This window comes from Babylonia areolata, chromosome 18 (genome assembly GCF_041734735.1).
Source record: "Babylonia areolata isolate BAREFJ2019XMU chromosome 18, ASM4173473v1, whole genome shotgun sequence".
In the NCBI taxonomy this organism is placed as follows: Eukaryota; Metazoa; Mollusca; class Gastropoda; order Neogastropoda; family Buccinidae; genus Babylonia; species Babylonia areolata.
Window position 1 is genome coordinate 56,145,518 of NC_134893.1, and position 16,512 is coordinate 56,162,029.

Genomic DNA, 16,512 nt, shown 5'->3' on the forward strand with positions numbered 1-16,512 from the left:
TTTCAAGGAAATGTCAGAGCTTACAGGCAGATTCACATCTGCTGAAATTGCCAGTCAATTTATACTCTCATGGTACTGTATCCCAAACTTTGGGACTTGCTGTTGAAGTTTCCATCAGTGAGGAATTAACTGCCTGGGACTTGAATTGTATCAACTGACAGCATTTTAACTGTCTAGTTACCATGAGCAGCAGTAACTGAAAAGTCTTTATGAATTGCTTGCACTGGAGTTCATGACCCCAACATAGCCTACTCTAATCTTTGACCCTTTCATTTCATTGACATTCAAGTTATTTCTGATCAAAATCACCACTCACCCTTTCTTCCTCAACTACCGGTTACTCTGGAAGATCTAGTACCCTACTGTGGAAGGGTTTCTTGTAAACAACAAATACTGATGTTTTCATAAATGAAAGTTATAGTTTTCTTGTAAATTATTGCATATTGAGCATATTGTTTTGAGCGGGATTCTGTAGGACTACTGACTCTTCTCTCCCTATGCCTTGGAGATTTGTTTTCTTCCCTCCTCTCACCTTGAAAATTCAATTGACCACATGCAGTAGCTGTAGGTCCTTTGAGACCTGGAACCTCACGCTGCACCTGTCTGCTGGACCCTTATGTTATCTGTTATGTGTGTCATTTGGGAGGTTGATGTGTGGTACTGTGCAAAGTTCATTGGGAGTGGATTTAAGCATTCTATGCCATTTGTATATATATATATATATATATATATATATAATAGATATACCTATACATATATTATTGAATGATTGTGATTCTCATGCATTATGTATAAGCAACAAAAATCAATTTCTTATATTGAACATAATAAAGTATTCTGCATCCTAAGCCATCCCATTCTGGTTGATTCATCACATGTTGGCCAGGGGATGATTCTTCATCCAGGCAAGCTTGGCATGTAAGCTGTATCACAACTAACTCCTGTATCTTGAGGCTGAGTGCCTATCTACCACCCGCGTCCAGTTACATGGGTTGGGGGTGAAAGCTAGGTTGCCCCCAGTACCTAGGCCTATCCCCATAATATGGAGGTAACCAAGGCCTAGAAATACAACTCCATGCAAAAAAGATTTGCTGAGAACTAAAAAGAAAATGTAATTAGATTTTTTTTTTTTTAAAGACATACACATTTTCAGAAAAAATTCATGATCTTTTTGGAAGTGAAAGGACAAAATTAGTATTCAGAAATATGTGCACTGTGTAGAAAATACTTCTTTATCAACAATGAATCTGAAATAATCCACATCCAGTCTCATTCATAGTGTATACGTATGCCATTCCATAAGACATCATAGAATTGTGTCGATCAGTTGGTCTGCCTTCCCTCTACACTTAGTTCTGGTCAAATCTGTTGAACCCCTCTGTGTATGACTGCCCACATGGCGGGGGTAAAAACGGTCATACAGGTAAAAGCCCACTCGTGTACATATGAGTGAATGCCAGTGGGAATTGTGGCCCACAAAGAAAAAAGAAATCTGTTGAAGTGATGGAATCCTCATTTGGAACCCAACACAGTTTAATATCAATCGACAATACAGAAACTAAAGTCACCTGGAGACGTCAGCTGCATACGGTGCTTAATGAAGCCTGAAACAAAGTAGAAGCGAAGCATAATTTTTCATATACATGTCCTAGTTATCTGACTTACAAATCTCATTGAGAGTTTTTATATAGTGGTAACTGTTTAAATCTGAGATTTGGTAGGTTATAAGGTAAGGGAGTTTATCCTGCTCCCAGCAACTAAAACGTAATTAATGGGTAGTAAGGAGTGAGGGTTTAAGTTGTGATGGATTGGATAAAGGATTAAGAGGATTCAAAGGGGTTAAAGGAATCAAAAGAATAAAAAGACATAAAAGGGATCATCATGCAGGCCAGGTCATACCGAGGCCAGTCACAAAAGGTTCTCTAATATCTTTAATAGTTAAGAAAAGGAGAAAAGAAAACAGTGCAGTGGACTTTGTGATGACAGGCCGAGTGTGATGAACATAGTGTGTAGGAGAGCTAAGTGTCAACGCTGTCACACTATTTATGCTGATCATGCGTGCTGGAATGACAGCACATAACTGGTTACATTGACTCGACACAAACTGAATCATTATTAACCAAAACTGCCTGTTACAAATTGTTCAATGATACATTTCTAAGCAATCTTTGAACCAATTTACAACAGATTGGTTGCAAAGGAAAGAGCTCAATACACCCTTTCTAATGAATATAAAATGAATGCAATGTTGATTGTGAAGTGTTAATTTGTAAACTTATGCTACCTGAAATGGAATCTTGTTAAAACCTTGTGACAGGTTCACAGTTGAAAATTGCGAGATGCGTTAAGTCTGTTTAACAAAGACAAATGCCCATAATATAGATTTTAAGAAGCAATCGCATCAGTTCTATCACTATATAATATTCCACATGATTAAAGATTTAATTTGAAATTTATTATGCATGACAAACACAGGTTTCAAATCAGTCAGGAGACAAGCAATGTCGGTTGGATGAAGTGATTGTCGTTGTGTCCTTTAGGTGCCTGTTCTATTTTCATCCAAACACTGAAACAGTGTGGTTTTAGTGTACTGGCAAGCAATCACATAAAAAAAGAAAATGTGTGTCATTGTATGCGATAAAAAAGACAGAATGATGAAAATCTTGAACGTGGAACCATTTTGGCTGACGAAAGATTACATTAAATCTAATAGGATTCGAAATGATCTTGGTATATTTGAGTGCAATAAGAATAATCTGACAGTAAATGATACATAGATTTGGGTTTATAAATAATTGGAGCATATATTTAGAATGGCCTTCAATTAAAATTTTGAATCATGTGATGTAGTGCGCCACATATAATTACAGCTTGTATGAATCTGAGCAGTGAAATATGCTGTCTGTTATGTGCTTTGCTGTGCAGCCTCTGGAAAAACAGTGCCAGGCGCCTGGTTTAAAGAGTTCTTTTCTGTGCCATGTGTATCAGAAATGACCTTTTCCCCCCTTTTTCTTTTCTTTTGGCTGTTCCGACGCCTATAAAAATGTATCAGATGATATCAGTCATTCTCTACATGGCACTCCACTGTGTTCCACTGCTGCATCATCTGCCCCAACTCTCCAGGGATGGTTGTATCCCTTCCATGACAATGAAGCTGACTGTAGTGACCTTTCGATGAAATTAAAATGCTTTCATATTATATCTGGCTTTAGTGACTGATTTCCAGCCAAATCAGACATGCTTGGATCAGTTTCTGCCATGATGAAGAATTTGTAGTGTGTATACATGTGTATACATGCGTGTGTGTGTGTGTGTGTGTGTGTGTGTGTGTTGCATGTGTACTATTGACAACCATAAAGGAAAAGCACACAGCATAGATTAATCATTCTCTTAATAGGAAAACAGAAGACTGAAGTGAGACAGAGTTTGCAGAACAATTCGCAAAGCAAAGTACAACAGCAGAAAGCATCAATATGCATTCAACACAAACAACCAGACTAAAACAATTAGTCTACAAACTGCAGTCACAGATCCATTTTCTGTCCATTCAGTGCCATTCATTTATATCAACTCATAATTTCAAGCATTTGCAACAGGAAGACAGTAAAAAGTGTAACATGGCAACACCTGAAATAATGATGGACAATAGCCAAATATCTCCCAAATTGTTTTTAGCCAAATAGCTTTATCTAAGAGAGAATTAGATTTATTCTCATTTACAAACTTATTGGCATGTTCACTGCTATGGTCAAAATGAAAAACCAGATGAAATCTTGAACACTGTAAATTCCACCAACCCTAAAGAATGTTGAGCAATTAAGAAAAAAAAACAACACTTTTAACTGTTCAGTTTCTTCCAATGATTGATTCATATTACAAATCTTTTGAAATATTACCAGACAGTAGAGTTTAACTGATTCATATATTACACATATCTTATAACATCACAAGAATTAAGAACTTAAAAAAGAAAGTTCCCAATTCATTCCCAGACTGATAACTGTCTCCTCAACACTCCAGACTTTACAGTTCCCCACAATCAGCAATTTCAATCTTTTTCTGGGTTTGCCCGCTTGCACTTCCCAGCCTCTCAATTTGCCTTAGCACCTTCTGCCCACTGGCTACTTCCCCGAACACAACGTGGTAGCCGTCTAACCTGCAAAAATATGAACAATTTCTAACCCACCGCATCAAACATGCACAAGTTCACTGTCATGATTAAAACTTATCAATTACTTTAGGTCAAAATTTTACCTGTGTTTACTTTCAGTTTCTAGGAGCTTTGGACTGACCCATAACCACAGCTGCTTAAAAGGAGGAGTTTGTATTATATTCCATGTTTGGTGTTACATATACTTACCATGTCAAACTGATGCAAACTAGGCCTATTGGTTTGCTCTGCTTGGCCAAATTTTGCGCGGCTAACAGTGAAAAGACGGCCCGCCCGCTCTCAGCCAATCAAACGCCTCTAAAAGCTATAAGCGCTGAATCATTCAAAAAAGAATTTTAAAAAGAAAAAAGGAAGCAGATGCCTGACCTACATACATACCCAACCTGTTGGTCAGACCTTGAAAGCCTACAAAATTCAAAATAAATATTAACATGAGTGTGTGTGTGTGTGTGTGTGTGGTGTGTGTGTGTGTGTGTGTGACCAGCCTCATGAATGAGATTCAATGATTTCTGAATTCCCTGCTTCACTGTTTCTCTTGACTTGGAAATGATTAACATGTATACCTACTTCATCTGCAATTCATGGACTGCAACGACAGCCCACTGGTGAGTCCTATTAGTTCTAGTGTCATGGGGGACAACATGCAGTACAGCCATCATATGAGTGCCCACAGGTAACTATTAACAAGCAACTGCTGACAATGTGGAGCTGATTTCGTGCTGTAACTGGGCCTCACTTCCCTGAATCATGTACATCATAATTTCTTTCATTTCGGTCCACACTTACCCAAGAGCACGGCACTGTTGTGATAAAGAACTGAGAACCATTGGTGTTGGGTCCTGCGTTGGCATGGACAGAAGACCTGAAAGAAATCCACCGACACAAAATAATGAGCATTGTAAAAAAAAAAAACAACACAACCTTCACACACAAATTTATTTACATGGGTATAAAGTATACACACAAAAATGTTGCACAAGGCATAAAATCAATACACAAAATTGTGTACATGGTATAAAAATGTACACTATCAAATGATGTATATGGAATCAATCTACAAACACAAAATGATGTATATGGTTTAAAATCTACCCCCACAAAATGATGTCCATGGAAAAAAAATTACCCACACAAAACAATGTCCATGAAAAAAAAACCTACACACACACAAATGATGTGCATGGGAAAAAAAAATCTGCACATTAAAAATGTCGTACCTGGAAAAAATGTACACTGTGTATAAAGGCATGCCAGTATGAATGACTCCGTGCAAATGGGAGCAGAGTACAAAGGACAAAGATGTTTTACCAAAGAACAAGCATGCATGCACACACTCTCACTCCTCTTCCTTTAGATATGAAACTCTCCTATCAAGAACATTATTAGTGTAAAAGCCATACCTACAATCTTTCAGTTTCAGTAAGAAGTACACCTAGCACCTAGTGTATTGTATGTGTGTGCATGCCTTATGTGTGCGAGTATGTGTGTGTGTGTGTGTGTGCATGAGTGTGCAACCGTTGCATGTCCTTAGTTAAATCAGTCATGATAAGGACAGTGTGTTTATCTAGTTTTCAATGCTTTTCACTGGTTTGTTTCATATTTTCTTTCATGACGTAGATTTACTTCTATTTCTAAACATAACTAAAGGTGTAAAACTATAGATGAATCATGAAAATATCATTTGTTGATTTAAGAATATATTTTTGTTTTTTCTTTTTTCTGTATTCCAAAACAGATATACACAGAAAATATTTTAGAAAAAACAACAACTATGCTTGAAGTGTTGTATACGGGGAACATGCTTTCTGCTGCTGTAGGCCTGTTCAGTGCGTTGGGTATACATGTGAAGGTCAGGCATTTGCTTCTTCTTTTTCTTCTCTTTTTTGTTGTCGTTTGTTTTGTTTTCATTTTTTGTTTTAAACAGCAGATGTGGTGTAGTGCATATGGTTCACTCTGCATGCTTTGACACCTCCTTGAAACTAAACCTGCTGTTAAAAGCTGGAATGCAGGTAATCAAAAACATTTTATCTTTACCTTTTCTACAAGTGATTCTTTTTTTTTTAATCCGATCTAACTTTTTTTCTTTCTTTTTTTGTTTGTTTGTATAAGCTATTAACACCATCTTTTTTCTTTCAATATTTTACTTGTACGTTTCATGCCTTTTAAATATTTTTATATATAAACATATATAAATTAGCATTCCACACAAAAACAAAGCTGACAGGTTCTGTGCTTTGTATTTTTAGTGATAATTATTTATTTTTTATTATATTCAGTACACAGCGGACATCATATGGATCAAATTAAAGGACAACTACAGTAATTGTGACAGTCTGTAGATATTTAAATCTCCTATTCCCAGAACCTACAGAGGTAAGTCAAAACTGCAATATGAGTTGCCTAAATTCAATGGATTGTAAAAGTTCTACATTTCAACATAAAAGAAGTTGATTGCATGCACAGGAGAACACAGATTTACCACACAAGCAAAACACAACTCCATATTTTTTGTTTTGTTTTGTTTTTTTGCACAAACTCCATAGTTCACCTGTGTGGACAACAATCGTCCAACTTTCAAAAATTACCACAGCGCCTGCTACACCATCTCCCATATAATCATTAGGAAACTGACATAAAAGACAACAGCCAGGGTTTCCACAGGTTTTGACAACAAACAATGAAGGATAACGTTAACATCAGTATGTCTAATTCTGATACTATGCCAATCAAGCAGCGCGATGTCATCTACAGACGCGTTTTCTGGACAGTTCTAGAAGTGTTAGCATTTTCGTTTCTTACCAATGCTGTGGTCTCTCCTCATATAGATCTATTTGGAGAACATAGTTTAGAATTTTCCTGGACTGAAAGCAAATTTACGGGCCGACAGCTTTTGACAGGACTTTCCAACAGAGTTTTGGCCTGTGCAGTTTTTCACTGCATTTCTTAAGCCTCAGCTATTCCACTTTCCCAGGTTTTCACCAAGATTTTAAAGAACTGTGGGACCCTTAGCAACAGAATAACAAAACAACCACAATCAACAAAATGCAATACATAAATAAATATATTATATATATATTGCAGAAAACCCCAAGCATCTTACCAGGCTTGTTATGTTTTAATTTGAAGTTCTCATCCTCAAACGTGTTTGCCATAGATGCTCTTGCCTCCAGTCCCCATCACCCCGAGGTAAAGTCACCTCCATGGCACATGAATTCGGGAATGACCGGTGGAAGGTTGAATTCTTGAACCCAAATCCTTTCTCACCTGTGCACAGGGCACGGAAATTCTCTGCAATACACATCAAGGATGAAAGATTTAAAATATATATTGCACACATACAAATTAAGCAAAAACACTCTGGATATGTATGTTCACTTCCCCATTGATTGTGGGTAACTCACAACACTGGATTAGCAGTCATGATGGATTAGCAATCATGACATCAGTTACTCCTTTCAATGTTTAGCAAAGGGATTCACTATCTGTTGCTGCAAAGGACAGACTGTGCTTAATATTTTGCATGTTTTAAATAAATATATATATATATATATATATATATATATCTCAAGAGAGGTCATAGGCAAATTATGTCTGGTATTCCTGCTGATGCTCCCTGTGTACATGAGGGTGCATAAAGTTTTGGTGAACATAATTGTACTGTATTTGTATTGTGTTATTATTTTATCACAACATAATACTAGAATTTGAATACATAGTTTTGTACAGTTTCAAAACACACACACACTCACACACACATATGCACATGAATAATATCTTGTCATGCTTACATGCTGTTTTTAGGGACAACATCAGAAAATAACTGAAACAACACAAAATATCACTGTTATTTCAAACAAAATAAAAATGCACAGCAACATGAAGGAAATAAATTAATACATTGTAGCATCCTAACAAACCTATGATAATTTGGTCTTGTTTTTAGTATTGTTTGCTCCTTACTGACATTTAGTACACATCATTGCGAAGAATGAGAAGACATGAAAATAATGTGTCTTTTAAAATACTAACATATTAATATGCTTGCATGCACACACAAACAAACATCAGTGTGATGTATAAACTAATCTTCAGTCTTTTTAGAGGAACTCTTCTCTCTCCCTACCTCAATTATGGACATTCTGGCCTCAGATATTCCAGCTTCAGGCATTCCAGCCAAGACATTTTGACAGTGCTGTAGCTCACACAGAGATCCATTTACATTCTGGCACCAGACATTACAGCCAGGGAAGATCATCAGTCAGACATTTCAAACCTGTAGCAATCTATTTGTACATGTATGTCTGTCTGTATATAAATGTGTGTGTGTTTTTACTGTGATTCTACTAGTTTGACCATGTCAGATATTTTGAAAGTGTGCGTGTTGTGTTTTGTGCATACATGTATGCATATGAGTGAAAAGAGGGGAATGAAAGACTGGGGAAAGGAGGATGGCGCAGGGTGGAGGAGAGGTGGAGAGAACAGACATTGAGAATGGGATTTTGTGTGTGTGTGTGTGTGTGTGTGTGTGAGAGAGAGAGAGAGAGAGAGAGAGAGAGAGAGAGAGAGAGAGAGAGAGAGAGAGAGAGAGCAAGAGATGAAAGAGACAGAGGCAGACTAAAACATCCGAAGCTGGAATGTTTGTGAACAGAATGGTTAGACTAATATTTCCTTGACCAAAATATTTCCACTGTCAGGTGTCCTGGCTGGAGTATCAAGAGAAGCAAAATGTCCACACCCCCTCCATCCCAATTCTCCTTGGCTCTTGTCTCATAATAGTACACAATCAGAACTGATTATAACAACGAAACTACATCATTCCTTGAACATGAGTCAGAGCAAAAAATACAAATCATATGACAGAGACCAAATGTCTCCTTCAGAATCAATTAAAAGTTTTGATTATATTCAGCTCTCATTAGTATTCTTTTTTTTCTTCTTCTTTTTTTTCTCTTTTTTTTAAACAAATTTTATCATAGGCTGCTGGTAGATTTTATATCATTCTTAATCCAAACTGGAAAAAGAGATTTTTTTAAAAATAAGAAGAAAAAAAGTACAGCATAAAGAAAACAATATAGAACTTTTGTACAGTTTGATGTTAAATCTATATATATATCTAAAAAAATAATAAAAATCCACTGGTCATCAGTTAACTACATCCATGGCCTTTTCAGTCAATTCAAAATGAAGCAATGAAACAAAGATTATAAAAAAATTGGCTCGATTTAGTGTGAAACTAACTTTTTTTAAGCTAACCGCATTGTCCTCATTGTGTGATAATCTAACAGTGATCTTTACTTTTTCATTCTTTTGGCTTTTGCCAAATGACAAGATGTGCTATGGATATCGTTGGATGGGATAATTATTACTTCATACTCTGCAGGGGGTAACCTTTAATTGTCATTGCTTACGTAGTTTGGAAGCTTTTCCTGAATAGGTGTTGATTTTCTATATTCTTTCAAATCAGTTAATGCAATGAAAATACAAAGTAAGCGGTCCTTTATTCTACTACTGGCAAGCACCTCAAACTCTATTCTTCCAAGTTGTTCACCACTAGCCGTCATGTCGAAATAAACACGGGGTCTTCCAGTTGACGCCATTGTAGAATGTAGCTGCCTACGCTGTAACAAAAAGAAGGCAATAAAACATCGATTTAAAACAACTATCCAGCATTAAAAATGCAAATATATTAGTCACAAATTCAGTAGTTTTTTCAAAAGGTTTCTGTCTTCCCAAAATTTTAAAAAAAAAAAATGGGGGGAAAAATTTTAATTTTCTCGCAACATTTGAAAACCCCAATGAGCTTTTTCGTCCACACTGGGGAAAAAAAAGCGTATGAAAAAACGACTCTTGACAAAGTACTTGGTCAAGGCCTTTGGATTTATGGGGAAGCCACTGAGGGCCCCATACGGGGTTAAACAAATACGGTTACGGGTTTTGCCGGTTGAAACTCTTTTGGGGTTTTTCCAGGTCTACTAATACAAATGAAAATCTACGCATACGTGGCGCAAGATATCGAAGTGAAATACAACCCTACGGGCCAAGATATCGCATGACTAAAAAGAAATTCTGGGCGAAATTTTCAGGTAGCCCTTCCAGGTGCGCGAGCCCGTTCTTGAAAACACTGACTGAGGGGCTGGACCACACCTGGTTGCAGGGGGGTTCCGGCCGGTTTTTGGTTACGCGGTTGGAACCAAAGAAACGGGGGGGGGTTCTGGATGTTTTTGAGTCTGCCCCCCCGGGGGGGTGATTTGTCCCCCAACCCTTTAGGGCTGTGGGGCCCCCTTTTCCCCTTTTTGGGGGCTTTTTTTGCCCTTTGAATAAAGGGTAAACTGGTTGGGTTTGGGGGGGTTGGCTTTTGGTCCAAGAAACGGGAGCCATGGTGGTTTTAAATACCCTTTTTTCCGGACCCCGGGTTTCCCCCCCTGAAAATTTTTTTTTGTTTTTGTTTTTGGTATTTCCTGTCTGTCTTTTGGGGGTTTCCCTATTTCCATGACTGAACATTTCCAGGAAGAAACCATTGCCATTTTGTAGACCAAACTAAGTCGACCAATCCTTTTCAGTGTTCCCCCCCCCTGGGAAAACATTTGTGTTTCTTGCAAAAACCTTCGAAACATCGCGAAAACTTGATATGGCCTGGACATGCGGGAGACATTTTTAAAGACATCAAAAACAGAACTGGACCGATGAACTGCTTGTGGGGGGCCGCTTGTCACCTCTCCCTCTCTGACATTTCGCCGTTGACAAAAAAAATTTGCGTCGGGCTCAAGAATCCTGGGTCCACCCCAGGACATTTCCTTTTGAAACCGTGGGCTTCTACCTTTTGGCTACAAGCCCGCGGTGGGGGCACTGTCAAAAACCCCCCCATAAGTCCATTATAGCATCGACCCCTCCCTGCATCCCGGGCCTCGTAGGGGTCAAAAGGCAGCCCGCGTCACGCAATCTCCCCTTGGGGACCCAAAAGTTTTTCTTGGGGTCGATGAGGGTGTTTTCGCCAGGGGTTCAGTGATATCTCGCGGGGACAAGCCCCCCCCATTACCTTGCACAGGACACAAGTCCAAGCTTACTGGCCTAAGTTTTGGCTGGAAACGGTTCCCTTTCTTGAATACGGGGGATATTTGCAGTCCTCCACTCACTGGGATCTTTCCTGATTCCATAGATTTTTGAACCCCAATTGTGGCTGGTAGCGCGAGGACACGAAAGCTCAAGAGTTGCAGGGCGAGTCCGTCCGGGGTCCGGGGCCCCTTTGGGTTATTTTTTAGATTTGCCAGCTGCTTGCGGACGCTTTCCATGAAATGTCCTATTAGATAGCTTGTGTCATATTCATATTCAGGCATGTCGGGAGTTTTTCCTTCTTTTTTGCTGTAAAGAACTCTGGAAGAAGGTGTTAGCAGTCTGCTTTCTCTTTGTCTGTAGTTTGTCTTTGTTCCATCATTTCTCTTTAATCAGCGAACTTTTTCCCCCTTTTTTTCGTCTTCGTCTTTTCAGACCAAAAGACTTTGGGGGGGTTTTGGCTTGTCCGCTACCACTCCTCAGTTTCTTTTTTTTTTTGCCATGCCTTTTTTGCCTGTTTCCTGCTTTTTATGAAGGCCTGATAGTCCTTCCATTTTTGGGGTTTGCAACCAGCGTCATACGCTTTCTTTTTTTCCACCCCTTTTGAGTGTATCTCCCCAAGCCCTTTCCCTTCTTTTTGCTCTCGAGCCTCCTGTTTTGGGGGGGTGTTTCTCTATTGTTTTTTCCATTCCCCCACGCAGCTTTTCCCACGCCTCTCCCCCACGGGCAGTGTTTCCCCTCTCCCCTCCCACTAGTCTTCCAAGTCTTGCCTCATTTTTTTTCAATGTTTGCCTTTGGAAATTGAAGTGTTCTGTTTTTTTAGATTTCCCTTGGGATGAACAATAGGTTTTCTATCAGTACTACATGTCGCTTTTTCCAAAGCGGGGCATTGTGATTCATTTTTAATGTCTTCCCCCGTTTGGCATCACCAGATCGCTGAGTTTGGGGCCTGGCCTTTTCAAAAAATTCTTGTTGGTTCTCTCTGGGTTGAATCAAAATGCTCCTTTTGCTTCAGGAATTTGCTGCTGGGGTTTTTGCCTTTCAAGCTCCGTTACACCCAGCAAATCGGGGTAGTTTAAATCGCCGATTACAGCAAATTTTTTGGTGCTTCTTGTCTGCCAGTTTACAAAAATCATTTTAGGCTTTTTTTTTTTCCTCTGTTTGAGATTACGGGGCCCGAGCCATGTTGGGGGGTTCTGTAGATCAGCCCAATTTGAAATTTTCCCTTTTTGGGGCTTATTTATAAAAATTTAAAAAACCCCTTCAAAGCCCGTTTCCAGTTCGTTGTTCAGGGGGAGGTCTCAATTTGCTTAACATGTAAGCAAATACCAAACCCCCCTTCTTTTCTAGGTTGTGGAATGATCATAGCCTGGGTGGTGGGTTTTGTCCTTGGGCCCAAATCTCGAGTTTCCCCTTGGGTTTTAAATTTTTACGATACAACCCTGCAGGGGTTATGGGTTTTTATCATGGCTTCTAATTCAGTTCGTTTGTTTAAGAAACTACAGCTTTGTTAAAAACTTGCATGACTAGAACCTTTCGGGGGTAGGTGTTGTCTCTGATAAAATATTTGGTGTAATGTTGCCTACAAACTGTTCAATGTAGTTGTGACTTGACTAAAAAGTTTGAACAAAGGCTTAAAAACTACACAAAATTTTACACCTTCGACCTCTGCCTAATTCTTCCCCCCCCTCGGGGGTTGTCGGGTATTTCCCGATTTCACGACTCTTTCCGTTTCGGCGCACCCTTTTCGTAAAACGTCCCCCGTGTTTGGCCTCTTCCTTTTTCTCTTAAAGCCCTTGAAAACCCCTCTTCACCTTCCCCTGTGGGTGTCAAAATTTTTTTCTCGATGGAGTTTTGTTGCCTCTGTGCCCCTGCTCCTGGCGCCCCCTTAGCTTTCCGAAGATTGTAAACTCATCCCGGGGGTTTGGGGGCGGGGGAGGAGAATCTCAGGGCCTGGGTTTTTTTGTGTTGAAGTTTCCTGTCTGCAGACATCTTTTTTATTGTGCGGTTGTCTGGCGTTGATTTCACCCTGAACCTTTAAAAAGGTTTTTTCTTCCGAGTTCTTTTTCTTTGTCGTTTGTAAAGGTTCCTCCAGTCCAAAGAGACCAGGTTTTTGCTTCTTCCACCCTTCTTCTGCCCTTCTCGTGCCTCGACTTTCTCCTCCACATTTTTCTCAATGCCACTTTGTCCAATTTTGCCCCTCCTGAGCATGTTCACCCCCCTCCTTTTGCTGACGGGACTTTTAAACCATTCCCCCAGCATCTTGGGTGGGAATTCCCCCTTCCTCAATTTTTTTTGAGTCGGCCCTTCGTTTTGTTCATTCTCCCTCATGCGCTATTTTGCCTCCATCTTTCCAAACCAGGAAACTTTCTGGTAATTGTTGCAGGGGGTAGGACAACCAGTGGAGGCCGGATTTCGCTCCCTTGGTTTGCCTCTGCCGTACCGCCTTAAACAATGATTCTCCCAGGGCCACACATTTTGATGGTACCCGGGGCCCCCGCAAGCTCGCACCAACAGATGGGCTGCTTTCCCCCCACCTCCTCCTCACAAAAGCTAATTTTGCTTTGGGTGTTGTCCTGGTCACGTCCAAGGCTGGCTGCTGCTCCCCGGGGTTTTAAAAACGGTCCTTTTTTGCCTCCAACTGTCTTGCTTCCCCACATTTTTCCTTGAAGATGGACCAAAAGTTTTATGTGGCGGGAGTGAAAAATTTTAAATTTCTTAAAATGACTGAAATGTGATTTTTGGGAAACAACATGACAATATAAAAAAAAAAAAAAAAAAGGTAATGAATATTTGATTGGGGTTTTGAAGATATCCTGTGTTGACTTAAATTTCAAAAATTTTCACAGTCAACGTATGTCCAGAGAACTGTTTAAAAAATCAATACTTCAAAAACCTATGATAATGGGGATATTGCACAAGAAAAAAAAAACACTTCAGCGCAAAGAAAATTTAAAATATGCCTGTCAAATGGGGGGAATAGAAAATCAAAGACAGAAAATCTGCACAAAAGCAACTTTTTAAGGGGCACAGACGAAAAGAAAGACAGTTCATTTTCATAATAAAATATCTTGCGAATATATAAAAAAAGTGCACTGAATTTTTTCACGGGAAATTAACAAATTTTTTAAAGTATCATCTAAACCCCTTTGAAAAATCTTCAATTTGACCAGCGGAAAAAAAGACGTTTTTTTGGGGAGCATGCTGAAAAATGAATTTTTCAGTAACTGTCACAAGTAGGACCAAAGGAAAATTTTGGTTGGTTTTTTTAAAGTAAAAAATGCATTTTCAAAATAAAAAAAAAAATCAACCAAAAACTTCCATCTAAAGTTGCAGAAAAAGGATGTACCCGATTTTCTCAAAATCGGGGTTGCAGGTTGTGGAGAGACTTTTCAAAATTTTTGTTTTTTAAAAAAATAAAAAAGAAACAGCCACAATAAGTTACCTGGTCTTGGCTGACAGCTTCGCAAAATACTGCAAATTTTTTAAAAAAATGAACTTGAAGCTTATACGATGGGTAGGTTTATGGGGCATTCCACGACAAAGGGTTCCCAGGAGGGAGCAAAATATTACTTAAGTTGTAGCAAAAATACAGATATATGAATCTGTTTTTTTTCAGCTCTCTAGCTTTTTCCCCCTTTCCCCCGAACCCCAGTCTGCTTTCCTTTTTTTTGAAAAACCACAATAAATGAAAATAAAAGGTGGATGATCATCTTTATTTTTTTCACAAAAAAGGCATTTCGATTCACAAGAGAGAAAATGCACCCAAAAAATTCTTTTTTGGACTCACAGGTTTCCCCGGGATCCAATAACATGGCTCCACCGAGCTGTTTATACTGGGCCTTTTTGGATCATGAAAGGTCCCTTACATGCCCGCCAGAGCACCCTTTCGCAAACATGTTAGATTTCACAGGCACTCAAAAGAAAGAAAAATGTTATATTCAATTTTAAAAAAACCCAAAAAAAGAGCTTCAGTATAATATATGTTTAGGATTTTGCAGTTTCGGTGTGTTTTGAGTGGGGGAAAACACTGGATAACAGAATTATGAATGGCTTCTAACAGGTAAGTATTCATCAACAGCAAAAACAAAATTCACTGAAACTGAACTATTTGGCTGCATTTTACCTTTCACACAATAACTCAAATTGCAGCAACAACTTATGCTTTGACAACTGTGGCTGAAGTTTTGGGGGCCTGCCCTTTTCCAGTTGCTGACAAGAGCTTTGCCATCTACATGTACTGTTTCAACTTATGTGTCTTTTTTGCATGCGATTATGTACCAAATATTTGCACTACAGGGTACTACATTTCATGATTGAGATAAAATTGTATTACTAAATGTCTTAGGTATATATGATTACAGAATATAATATTCTATTGTTAATATGCACATCATACTTAGTATCTGATTCTTTGATAGATATTTTGTGTACTCACCTTTATTTGTGTGTGTATGTGAGAATGCATGTCTTAGAATAGGTGGCGGCAGTGAAAATTTAAATATTCATTACAATGACTGAAATGGTGATTTTGGCAAACAACAAGACAATATAAGAAAAACAAAAAAAAAAACAAGAAAGGCAAGGCCCTTTAAGACTCACTTGTGATACACTTTTAAAAAAAATCCAAGCTTTTATGTATTGAGTATAATGCATTTACTGTTATATTTATATTTTTTGTATTTTCTAAACTTGGCACTTTGATCTGATATTCGACCCCAAAAAGGAAACTGTCATTATTATCATTTTTTTGTTCAAACAGGAATTTCTTTTGCTAAGCATGTAAGTTTTATTTTGTTGCAAACGTTTTGGTGTAGGTAGCAGAACAAGGGAAATTACTCTGCTGGGGAACTTAGTTTGCTTAAAACTGATCTTTTCATCTTAAACATTACATTTTGAAATTATACTCAATACATAAAAAGCTTGGATTTTTTTTTAAAAAGGGGGCATCACAAGTGAGTCTTGAAGGCCTTGCCTCTCTTGTTTCAAAATGTAATGTTTTTAAAATGAGAAAGATCATTTAAAGCAAATTAACTCCCCTAGCATTACAGAGTAATTTCCCCTTTTTAACTATTTGCAAACCAAACGTTTGCAAAATAAAAAAAAATTCCATGCTTAGCAAAAGAAGTTTTCCCGTTTGAACAAAAATGATAATAATGACTGCTCTTAGCTGTTGGGTCAGAATATCAGATCAAAGTGTCAAGTTTAGAGAATACAAAAAATATAAATATACAGTAAAAAGCAGTTTGGGATATAATTAGGCTTATCTTTTTTTTTTTTGTGCCAAACCC

The 16,512-nt window shown here is 38.4% G+C and overlaps 1 pseudogene across 1 annotated transcript; it reads right to left on the reverse strand.

Moving 5' to 3' along the window:
* Window positions 1-3,393: 3,393 nt before the first annotated feature.
* Window positions 3,394-9,772, reverse strand: LOC143292081 (uncharacterized; annotated as a pseudogene). Its single transcript, XR_013056618.1, has 5 exons — window positions 9,691-9,772; window positions 7,964-7,991; window positions 7,265-7,459; window positions 4,954-5,033; window positions 3,394-4,151 (listed from the first exon to the last, which is right to left on the reverse strand). The product of XR_013056618.1 is annotated as an uncharacterized LOC143292081 (transcript).
* Between the last annotated feature and the right edge of the window lie 6,740 nt (window positions 9,773-16,512).